Source organism: Aphelocoma coerulescens, chromosome 4, assembly GCF_041296385.1.
Source record: "Aphelocoma coerulescens isolate FSJ_1873_10779 chromosome 4, UR_Acoe_1.0, whole genome shotgun sequence".
In the NCBI taxonomy this organism is placed as follows: Eukaryota; Metazoa; Chordata; class Aves; order Passeriformes; family Corvidae; genus Aphelocoma; species Aphelocoma coerulescens.
Window position 1 is genome coordinate 58,071,868 of NC_091017.1, and position 12,038 is coordinate 58,083,905.

Here is a 12,038-nt window from a genome sequence, read left to right on the forward strand (position 1 = left end):
GGACGATGGAGCCAAGATGGCGGAGGGGAAAATGAGGCAGAGACACTTTGGCGCGTAGCTTAAAAATGCTTTCTGCACGCTGTGGTAAAAACTGTAATATCGCAAACTGTATGTCTCTTTAATCCTTTCAAAGTGCATGGGGCGATGGAGAATCTATGCGTGGCCTATGAAGATAGGAGAAATGCCTATGCCAGGCTATACAGAAGCGGTGGAAGATTTTGAAGAAGAGAGCCTTTGTTTTCAGGACAGAACAACTCATCCTTAAAAAGACTAAAACCCTATGTTTATGGGCCCATGACTGCAGTATGAATAAACTGTGAGATTTTCATGGGAGATACGTTTTCCACCTCAGCAGATTGTTTCCAGGCAGGACTGTCTCCGGTGACAGTTTGGAAGCCACGTTAAAGCAGAAGAAACTCTTTTTCCTTAATACCTGAGAGGCTTTTAAGAACTGCAACACTGACCAAATCCCATGTTTTGTTTTTCCCTTGTGTGGTTTTGGTGGGAAGGAGGGGGTGCCGGAAGAGGGGGGAGTTTGCTTTAATTTCTTATTATTTCTTTTTATTTTTAATTCTGGTAGTAATAAATGTTTCTTCATACAGCAACTGTTTAAGCCTGAACCTGTTTTGCCTTGGCAGTTTTCCAGTTTTCCTCAATAATCTTTATTTCCCCTTATGCAAAATAACAAATTTCCTGGGGCTTGGCACCTACCCAGCTAGAACCTTAGATGATTATACAAAAAGAAAGACAAACCCAGGAGCATTTTTATATATATGTATGATAATATAATGAACTGGACCAAGATCAGTACATGTGCACTAGGAATTTTGTCATAGCCATGATCAAGTATGAGTGACCAATCACCTCTGTTAGTATGATTCTTTCCCTTATTATCTTTTTGTATAAAAGAATGTACTTGTTTCCTAGGAGGTGAGCCAGCTGTGTTAGATGCCTGGCATCCTGTTCTGAGGAAGTGTAATAAAATAAAATATTTCAACTTGGTGAGTTGATCAGCTCTTGCACACCAGGTGAAAGAATCCTGCTTTAGGAGCAACAAGTTAAAAACAGATCATAAATTTGGCAGGAGTACATCTCCTTTGGCTGATATCTGTCAGTCTCTAGTCTCTTGTGCCCTTATTTTCATGCCTTGCAGCACAGCACCTTGGCTGCAGCAGGTATGTAATTACATTCCTTATGGGGTTCAGGGAAGACTTGGTCAACTGCCAGTCACCTCTGTGTGTAGGGGTGAAGGGGTGAGAGTGAGTAAAGGACTCTTCACACCAGAAACTGGAATGGGTCTGCATCCTTGGCAGATTGCATATACAAGTGGTACCGACTGGGGAGCCTGGCCTTCAAGGGCAGCTACTGGGCAAATGGGGTGTCTGAGCCCAGCTACTGGAGGGATTTATATATCTATAGAGAGATGTATACACACTTTTTTTTTTTTTGACCGACATCCTGTGCCATAAAGCACTCAGAAACTCCTTCGATATCTTAGATACATCAACAGAGCAGGAAAACATTCTATACCATAAAATGATCTAAAGTTAAAAATTCTTATAAGCAAAGTCTGTGTATCATTGTAGAGAAATACATTAATTTCTCAACTACTTAGTATGCCATTGTGTTTTTCTTGAAATTGAAAGACTATGATGTTTATCAACATGCAATAGTGTTTGTTCATTATGTTGATTTTTATTACAGGATCCCACAATTTGAAATAATTATGAAGGAAACAACAGAAACAGATTTTTGATTGTTCATTGTTTGTGGCATCTGTAGGAAATATGTCTGCTTGACATCAACTGTTAACAAGCTTTATTTAAAATTTAGGGAAAAACAGTTGTAAATTATAAACATTGTCTATAATAGAGCTTTGTAGTTTACATAATTATATTCTGTGAAAGAAGGGAGGCAAGCTTGGTCTGACTTCATTTTTCCATTAGAAAAAATTCAACTGTCTTCATCCCATGATACCAGCTGCACTGTGCTTTGTATGAGATCACTGTGTTTAATTTCAATAGCCTGCAGAAAGAGTTTATTTTTTAAGTACTGTCTTTTGCAGATGTGCCAAGGGAAAGATAATTTTGGTTTCTCTAATCATATGCAGAAAGCTAGCCCTGTTCTTAAGCTTTACTTTGCATGGTGCTTCCAGAATAGCCCGTATAGGAATCACAATTTCAAATTGAAGTACATTTTAAGTCAGTCTGTTTCCCAAAAGGATTCTCCAAAAATACTTAGAATTTGTACTAAATATGAGTATTTTTTACTCACGGGTATTCTAAATGCTATTTGAAGAGAATGTGTGTATAAAGACTTTGCAAATATAAGACCTATGTTTAAAGAAAATGGTATTAACGGGTGATAACAGGAACATAAAATTTGACTCAACAAAAGTTTTAGACACAACACCCCTTGTACTTTCATCATGAACTTTCATCACTGAGCCCAGCTTTACAGTGAATAAAACGAAACAAATTATCGTTTTTCAAGAGAAATTCTCACCTTGCTATTCTAACTCAGGCTAAATGTTTATGAAACAAAGCCTATGAATTTTCAAACTTTAATTCCCTTTAATTATCTGAAGGTATAGTGTATGTATTTCCCTCTTCACAAATGCTTAAAAATAAGGCCATAGTTCTATTTCATGTTTCCATTAGACAAGGGATAGTATTTAAAGTAATGGCTCTTGGAACTACAATTCTGTCCTGTGAATGGTAAACGAAGGTTTTAAACTTCTGCCTTGGCAATACAGATGCTCAATTAAATAATTTTACAGAAACTTTTCTCATTTTAACTGAAAATCAACTTTAGATGAATTATTTCCTAAACCTTGGGGAAAACTGGCAAAGCGTTAATTAATTAACTAAAGTATGCAATTGTCAAAGCATTTAAGATATTCAAAATGTAAAACTATCTCATTTCATTTGAATAAATTAATAATCAGTAACAATGGTAAATGTACTAAGATTAAAATAATCTCTGATTTTTTTCTGTATGGAAAATAAATATTTCTGATTATATCTTTCTTTTTTTGAAGGCAAATTAATCACTGTTTTTATTAACAACAATCAAATTTTTGAGTGCATATGCATGTGCTTGGAAATAATTTGAAATGATCTGGTTAAGATAAGGAAAACAGATTAGATTAAATAAAAGGGAGAGCAATGGAACATTCAGTCAGTTTTATTGTATGGATCAGACAGCAAGACACCTGCACCTAGTGGCAAAAAACTCCATATAATTCACAGCAAATATGAATAGCAGCAGTAAATGCAGATATATATAAAATACACTACAATCATAAAATTATTATGTAAAAATATTACATTAGTTTGTGCAACATCAATAACAAAGTAAGCTTTCTAACTTTCAAATATTATCTGTGCCTTGAAATGAAGAGAAATAATGAGGCCATTTTTTAATGTTAATCCTTTCTTAGAAGATTAGAAAGTAAAACTACCCAAGCAGATCCTGACTATTTCTCAGAGCAAGCCTTTAATCACACTATAATGTAGCTGAACAGAGCTTGGTCGGGTGCTTATTTAATTATAATTAAATGCTTTCAACACGCGTGTCAGTTAAACTATCCCTATTGCTAGACATCAACACTAGGATATATGTCTAATGATGATTCCAGACTGAAGCTGTTGGGAAGTGTCTTGAACATAGTCTCCGATGGATTATATCTGTGAAAAGAAATTGCAAAGAAAAAAAACCAAACAAAACAACCCTAGTTTTGTATTAGCAACGATTGGGAAAAGTGCTGGAGTAAGAGCCTGAGACACCTATAGGCTTTGTTGGTACATAGATTTATCATTGAGAAAATTTCTCTAAATTGAAGTGTTCTCTGCATTTTTGATTATTACTCTCAAAAGTTCAAAGCCCTTGTCTAGTTTAGGTAGAATAGGATTCCAGTCTGAATCCTATAGAGATGCCACGTTTACTGTTAAATTTTCCACCATCCTATGGTATAGCTCCTTTCATTTTTATTCAGAAAAAAAAAAGATTGAAATATCTTAGTTTAATCCCAAGTTTTAAATATGAATATTTGAAGTTTTTTATGTGATTCTCTTCCAGCTTCAGTAATAACCTGGAGGTGTTTTTATAAAACCTTTTTACTTCCCCCTGAGGACTAAACTGTTCCTGTGTCACAAGGACATCTTTGAATTCTGTGGGTTTGATAGTGACATAAAGTAAGTTAGTGAAACAGCAAAGAAATGCCACAAAATCTGGCAGATCAGACGAATGTATGTGTAAGTAGACTTACAATAATCTGTAATTAATATACAGAGCTATTTGAATCAACTGTATTCACCATCGCTTAATGCACTTAAGACATGGTCTATGCCAAATTGTCTAATGGTGTAGACAGCCCTTTCAGAAAAGTCTGTGTAGAACTTTCCTGCAGGCTAGCAGATGTGTTAAAGGCTTACTCTGAAGGGTGACATCTAGTAGTCACTGATCTACAACAGTTCAACCCCTACTACTGAATGCTGGATGTCCCCTAACTATCATAAATTCTGTAAATACTATGTGTGCCTTCTTCAGATAAACAAGTCATTCCAAGGAAGATGAAGTTTCTTTTCGTATTTCTGAATTGCCTCACTGCAGCATCATTCAACCCTACCTAGACCAGTATAAACAGGTGATAGTTTGCAGCCTTTACCAGGCTTGGCCCCTTTTTGTTATGTCACATATGTAAGCTCTCACCAGGCTTTAATTTTCTCCAGAGGTATTGTCACCCCAAGACACTGGGCAACAAATAGACTCTTTGGTGCGTCTTGGCATGGAGTCTCCAGTTAAAGAGTTACTAACACACTGTTCTGGTGACAGTAGTTGTAAAGCAGGGATGTGCTTAGACCTATTTTATATGGCTGGTCTTTCCATTGTTCTAGCCTGATACTAACTCTTCTTTCACACTTCAACCCCAAGGCATCTTACCTGTTATGTAGTGGCACTTCAGGAAGAAGGGGAGGATTCCTCCTGCGATGAGCAGAGACAAGAGTTATGTGTCCTTTGTCTCGTGAGTTGGTTGAGTATGTCACCTCAGGTTTAGAAGCAAGCTTACCATCCCTTTGCAAAGTCTGAAGTCAGGGTTCTCACTCAGCTTTTGTGGATTTGACAGGTGGATCACTTGGTGGATAAGGAAATGGAAGGATGGTTGCACTCAAAAGAGTTGCAGTCTGTGGCTTGGTATCTGGGAGGATGTCGATGACAAGTAGTGTTCCTCAGAGGTCTGACTGGGACAAGAATTATTTAAATTTTTGTTGGGGACATGGACAGTGGGATTCAGTGCATTCTCAGCAAATTTGTGGATGACACCAACCTGTGTGGTGTGGTTGGTACTCTAGGGGGAAGGGCAGGAAGTGATACCATCCAGAGGTACCTTGACAGGCTAGCTAGATGGGCCCATGCAAAACTCATGAAGTTAACAAGGTCAGGTGCAAGATCCTACACCTGGGTTGGGACATGCCCAAGCACAAGTACAGCTGGGCAGTGATTGGGTTGAGAGCAGCCCTGCAGAGGACTTGGGGGTTTTAGTGGCTAAAAAATTGTATACGGGCTGGCAGTGTGTGCTTGCAGCTCAGAAGGCCAACTGTATCCTGACCTGTTTCAAAACAAGCATGGCTGGCAGGTTGAGGGAGGTGATTTTTCCCCTCTACTCCCCTCTAATTATGCCACCTGGAATAGTTGATCCAGCTTTGAGGTCCCTAACATAGGAAGGATATGTGTCAGGTTTTTGCGTGCTAGCTCAAAGAGAGCCCAGAGGTGTAGCCACAACCCAACTGCACTACGGCAGGCACAGACACACACACAAAGGCACAGGCAGACGAGGGTGCGCTCCCCACCCAAGGGAGCCGTCCCTGAGCTGATATGAAGGCACGCAGGCAGAGGCAAAGAAGTGAGAGAGAGGGGACTCTCTGCCTAAGTTCCATGCAGAAGGTTTATTGAGGTGAAACAATGTTGGGAGGAGACAGAGAACCGAGAATCTGACAAGGATCCAGGGATTTTATAGTGGGGATAGGAAAGGCAGGGATAAGGGATACTTGACAGGAGGCAGGGTTGAGGGCAAGGGAACCAATGGAAATAATGCAAAGGAGGGATTTAGAGAAGGAACCAATGGGGGGGGGGGGTCAAGTGCAACAGAACTTTCTAGAATTAATACATATTAACTTAAGGGAAATGAATATTAACAAACTTATACATAGAACAGGGAGGGGAAAACATGAACCTATCACATAAAAATATGGAAACTGCGGAACCGGGGGATTACAGTCTCTCACCCTAACCACGGAGTGAGGCAGTCTGCTTCGGTGCTTGACCACCACAGCTTGGTGTCTGTTGGATCTTCTGGGGTCAGGGTGGCTGCAGCCCCTTGCATCGCCACAGATATGGAATGCATCCATAGTGTTGGAACAAGTCCAGAAGAAAGCCACTAGATCAGTAGAGGACTGGAGTTCCTCTCTTATCAAACCTCTAGGTTTTGTTCAGCCTAAAGAGAGGATCTGGGGCCACCCTCTAGAACCTTCCAGTACCTAAAGGGAGCCTAGAAGACAGCTGGAGAGGAAGTTTTTACAAGGGCAGGTAGTGATGAGAATGATCACTACATGATGATGTAGTGATGGCTTTAAAATGAAAGAGGGGAGGTTTTGATAGGAGTATTAGGAAGAAATTCTTTATTGTGAGGGTGGTGAGGCACTGGAACAGGTTGCCCAGAGAAGCTGTGGATGTCCCATCCCTTGAAATGTGCCTAAGCCTAAACCTCAGGGAACAACTTCAACTTTGCAGGTCCTGGCCCTCATGAGGGTCTTCAACCACACTGCTATGGTTACAAAGCAAGGGAGGTGGAACTTCAGTGTTGAATATTCAATACCGTTATGGAATTGTTGTGATTGTGGCTGGGGAGGGGCCATTTTTGACAGGGAACACCGAGACACAGGAAGTGGAATTTTTCTTTGGTTTGCCCCATTCACAGAAGGGGAGTGGTGTTGTGCCCTTTAAAAACAGGGAGCAGAAATGCAGGGAGCTCTTCTTGCACTTCCTGACTGCAAGGCCCCAAAAAGCTTTCTCGATGAGACTATTAAAAGGGCTTATGGTTTTTGAAGTACTCTGAGTTAGACCCATGGAAGAAATATTCTCAAGAGGTCAAAACAACATCTTGCCTTTTTTCCAAGGGGGGCACATGCAGTTGCTTGGGAACAGCAGCCATCTTGTTTTGTTCTTGCCTTTTTTGGTTAAACGATGCCCTCTTTTATACAATTTTCTTTTTATTGCTGTGTTTATTGCTATCTTCTTTAGTAAATTGTGATTCTGATGTTTTTAAATTCTCGTAGTTTGTTTTTCTTTGTTTTTGACCTTCACAGTTGTGAATGAGGAAAGGGGCATTCAAGCAGTCTTAATCTTTTCCCCACCAAGATTTTTTTTTTCCTTTAAAACTGTTACACACACAGTATCTTCTGGAGGGAAAACTCAGCCAAACATATGCAAGCAAGAAAGTTCCTGAAGTACGCTGATGATAAATTTCTCCTCCAGCCACTCAGTTTTGCATTTTCTGCGAACTTGATGAGAATGTCCTCTGTCACAATGTCCAGGTCATTACTGAAGAGCTGAATAGTACTGGGCCCAGTACTCACTCTTCGGCACCACTATTTACTTGTCTCCAACTGGACTTTTTGCAACACTTGAGGTGCTGCCAAACAATCAATTTTCAGTTCACCTCACTGTCCACTTACCTGAACAGCACTTTCTCAGCATAGCTAAAATTCATAGCTATTAAAAAAAGAAATAGAGCACTGGCATGGTTATCTTCATTCTTCTGAAGCAATTACAGAATTTGGATTTCATATTTAAAAGAGCTTTCTTTTCTTTTTTTCTTGACTAAAGAATTCTCTTCAGTAAGTGTTTTCTCTCAGGTAGTTCTAGTTTTGCAGTCAATCCATGAAGAGTTGTCAATGATTTGATTTGACAGTCCCACACATACCAGAAAAAAAAGGAAAAGGACCCAGTATCATCTACATGAGTCTAAAAATAATAACCTTGGGTATTATTCTGCACTTATAAATCAAAACCTATAGTATAACCTTGGAGCAAGCATGAATGATGCTTTAGCCTTTTTTTTCTCCCCCACCTTTATAGAAGTGCACTCTCTTGTCCTTTGGTTTGTTATTTAGTTAAAGGACAAAGATAAGTAACCAAAGAACTTCAAGCTATTGTACATTGATCTCATAGCAAAAGAAGAAAAAGCTTTCTAAGTCTGTAGCATTTTTGGGTGTATCTTTAAAACAAAAAATAGAGTTTATTCTTTGATGCCAGCTAGTTACATTTTCACACATTTCAAGACTTGTCACTTGTTTACATTTTCAATTTTTATTCTAATGAGTGTTAGATAAATGATTGACCTGTGTATGAATAAAAAGAAAAAAGGGTTTACTTGGGGTAAATTATAGTCTAGAGCATTTTCAAAGGGTTGCCTGAATCCTCATTCTGCAGATATATTATGACAGACTGATGTCAGTACCTCACATTCGGCTCAGAGGTACATGTAAGGAAAAAAACCAAACCAATCTGGCTTCAGACTGACTGTTTTAATCACCAGCTGGCTAAGACTACTAAACTATACATTTCCCAAGGAAAGATTATAGACTAGAAAGCCCTAATCCCCATACCACCTCCAGATTCTCATGAATGAATGCATTAGTTCATAAATAAATTACATACTCAAACCTCTGCCTAAACTATGTTCAGTCATTTCCTTGCATCCCTGCGGGTAGCTGAGTGTTCACTCAGATTTCTTTAATTACTAGTTGACATCAGAAGGAACATTGAACTTTCTCTCTTCCCTCTCCCCATATGTACACTACATGCTGGAATATTTTTAGTAAAACCAAAAGAATGGATGGATGGTAGTGAATGGGCTATATTTTTACTATTTCCTGAAATAACACTTATTAATTATTGAGATGTAAAGGTCATATTCTAATGGCAAAAAGATAATGATACTTAGGGTATTACACATTTTAAATGGTATTTTTCTCTTTTTCTCTAACTTTTTAGGGGTCAGTAGTGCAATATTTTCTATTATTTTTCATATTTTATGCTATCTGCTAATTAAGGACAAATCTGTCAGTATTGAGTTACTCAGTTCTCTGGAAGAGTTAGTAGAATAGGCAGCCTATGATATTGGTAGGCACCATTTCATTCATTGAATGTCTTAGGAAAGAGTAACAGAACTAATTAGTTGTACCCATTCGTATTGTCAAACGCTGGAAGAAATTTGATGATTTAACCAACGATTTTACCGTGGGTCTCAGGCTGAGGAACAAATTTCAAGTTCTGTGAAGAACTAGAATTTCATGTGTTTTCCCTTTATTAACATCTACTACATGACTTAGGCACCTCTACATGGTTGGTGTTTTTTCCAGACATCAAATTATTATGCATTTACCAGGAAGCCTGAACAAGAAAATTAACTAAATAAAGGTTCTTTTCGCTTTCCAATATAGCTCAAGAAATGCTTCTGGGGTTTTTTTAGTGGAATAAATTAGTAGAAAAACACTACTAAGAACTTAATATAATGTCTTAGATTATCCAGCCAGTTTCATTTTGAACCACAAATAAGTATATTCTATTGGATGAGGATAAGCAAAGTAAGTCAGTGGATACTTAAAATGGGAGTATTTTACAGAAAGAAAAGTAAAATAGGTGACATCTACACTTCATTCAGGCTTTCAATATACAAAATTAAGATGATCTGAGAACTTTTAAAAGGAGAGGAGAGGAGAGGAGAGGAGAGGAGAGGAGAGGAGAGGAGAGGAGAGGAGAGGAGAGGAGAGGAGAGGAGAGGAGAGGAGAGGAGAGGAGAGGAGAGGAGAGGAGAGGAGAGGAGAGGAGAGGAGAGGAGAGGAGAGGAGAGGAGAGGAGAGGAGAGGAGAGGAGAGGAGAGGAGAGGAGAGGAGAGGAGAGGAGAGGAGAGGAGAGGAGAGGAGAGGAGAGGAGAGGAGAGGAGAGGAGAGGAGAGGAGAGGAGAGGAGAGGAGAGGAGAGGAGAGGAGAGGAGAGGAGAGGAGAGGAGAGGAGAGGAGAGGAGAGGAGAGGAGAGAGGAGACCTTACAGCAGCCTTCCAGTACCTCCTAGAGGGGACTTTACCATTTATGGCAGCAGTAACAGATTATTTGACTACAGTTTCACCTCCACTTGCCCAAAAAGTATAAATTGGCATTTGAAATCCTCCATGGCAAAGGATAAGGATACAAGCACCTTGCAAACAAGTTGACATGCTTGTTCCTCTCTCCTCCCCAAAGCAAAGACAACTCTTTGGTAATTTTTGAGTCTCTGACTGCATTGTAGTATACCTGGGAACACTTGTACGTAGCTTTATGCACAACTGACTGCACCCATGGTGGTGGTTGCAACTTGATGATCTTTAAAATGATCCCCTCTAACACAAACCATTCTATGATTTTATGATCTAGAAGTCCTAGACAAAGAACTGTTGACTAAATAGTGTTACATCCAAAGGCTCTGAACAGCAAAGAGGCAGTTAATAAGAATCTGAACATCTATTACTAGGATGATGCAGATCAAGATATGTAGAGAGATTTTTTACTAATATCTACTTGGACAATCTCTGTGTACTCCTCCAAGACTACTTGCCATTCCTTCCACCCTCCGTAGACTTCCTTTTTCTGCTTGAGTTTATCCAGGAACTGCTTGTTCATCTATGCAGACTTCTTGGCATTTTTGCCTGACTTCCTCTTTGTTGGGATGCATCACTCCTGAGCTCAGAGGAGGTGATTCTTGAATATCAGCCTGCTTTCTTGGGCCCCTTTTCCCTCCAGGGCTCTGTCTCATGGCAGTCTACCAAGCAGATCCCTGTAGAGGCTCTGCTCTCCTGATGTCCAGGGTAGCAAGCTTGCTGTGTGCTCTCCTTGCTGCCCTAAAGATCTTGAGCTCCATCATTTCATGCTCACTGCAGCCAAGGCTGCCCTTAGGTAGTGGACTTTAAACAATTTTTCATATTGGCATGGCAGAGGAACATGAACAGATGTGACACTCACAAAAAAAATAAAAAAAATAGTGGTGAAATACTACCCGCCATATGTTTTCTAGAAATTTCTTCATTAAAATTCTACAGAGACTGTGTAATTAATGAAATTAAACTTTTAGATACAAATTCACAAATTCAGTCTGATATGTTAAACAGAGATCCCCATTTGTTCTTTGTTCTGATAAAGATCCTGCAGATCAAATTTAAGCCCTAAACTTATCCAACTTTTTCCAGTAGTGATCTAGCAACATCAGTAGTAACATCAAAAAAACCCCAAGCTTTTTGACAGTTGCCTTGTCAGGCCATGACTCAATAAATATACATCTGCACAACTCTGTCCTGTGTAGCTTTTCATCAGAGCTCAACTAATAGTGAACATAGGTAGAGTGGCAGATATTAGCTGATTAACTAAACATTTTTCAAAATTAATTCCAAATTTATTATTGTAATATTTTACATTTTTAATACATGAACATTAAAAAGAGCATTGAAAGAACTTATATTTTTATTTTTTTATTTTTTAAAGGTAGCATTGATGTGCTGTGATTAAAATAATAATTACTAAATATGTTTTCCTAATATCACTGAAATTTAAGCCTCACATAGGCTCCAGCTACATACTGTGTTATGATAATGGATACTGAATAACAATTGTATTGATTTTTACTTTATTATTCCAGCCTTACTGTCATGTAAATGGAATTACAGATGGACCCACAATTTATGATGTTTAAATCTACTTCATATCATGGGAATTCTTATTCTTCAAAGAGAATATTAGTGCATTTCAAATCCTTGAACCATGGGAACTGTACTTTTATTTCCTTTAATTTTCCAATTAAATAAATTAAATCAAGTTCTTAGTCCCCATGAGAATACACTTGTTAGCTATAGTATTGCATATTTTTTCTTGTCTCTTAGGAGGTAGAAATTTTGAGCTATCTTCATTAATATTCACAAAATCCAGTAGCTTCCTGGATCCATCTCAT

At 38.7% G+C, this 12,038-nt stretch overlaps 1 long non-coding RNA gene across 1 annotated transcript; it reads right to left on the reverse strand.

Annotated features, from left to right (window-relative positions):
* Window positions 1-1,816: 1,816 nt before the first annotated feature.
* Window positions 1,817-5,219, reverse strand: LOC138109099 (uncharacterized). The gene is made up of 3 exons (XR_011150262.1): window positions 5,072-5,219; window positions 4,945-4,986; window positions 1,817-2,025 (listed from the first exon to the last, which is right to left on the reverse strand). It is a non-coding gene; the product is annotated as an uncharacterized lncRNA (long non-coding RNA).
* Window positions 5,220-12,038: the final 6,819 nt, after the last annotated feature.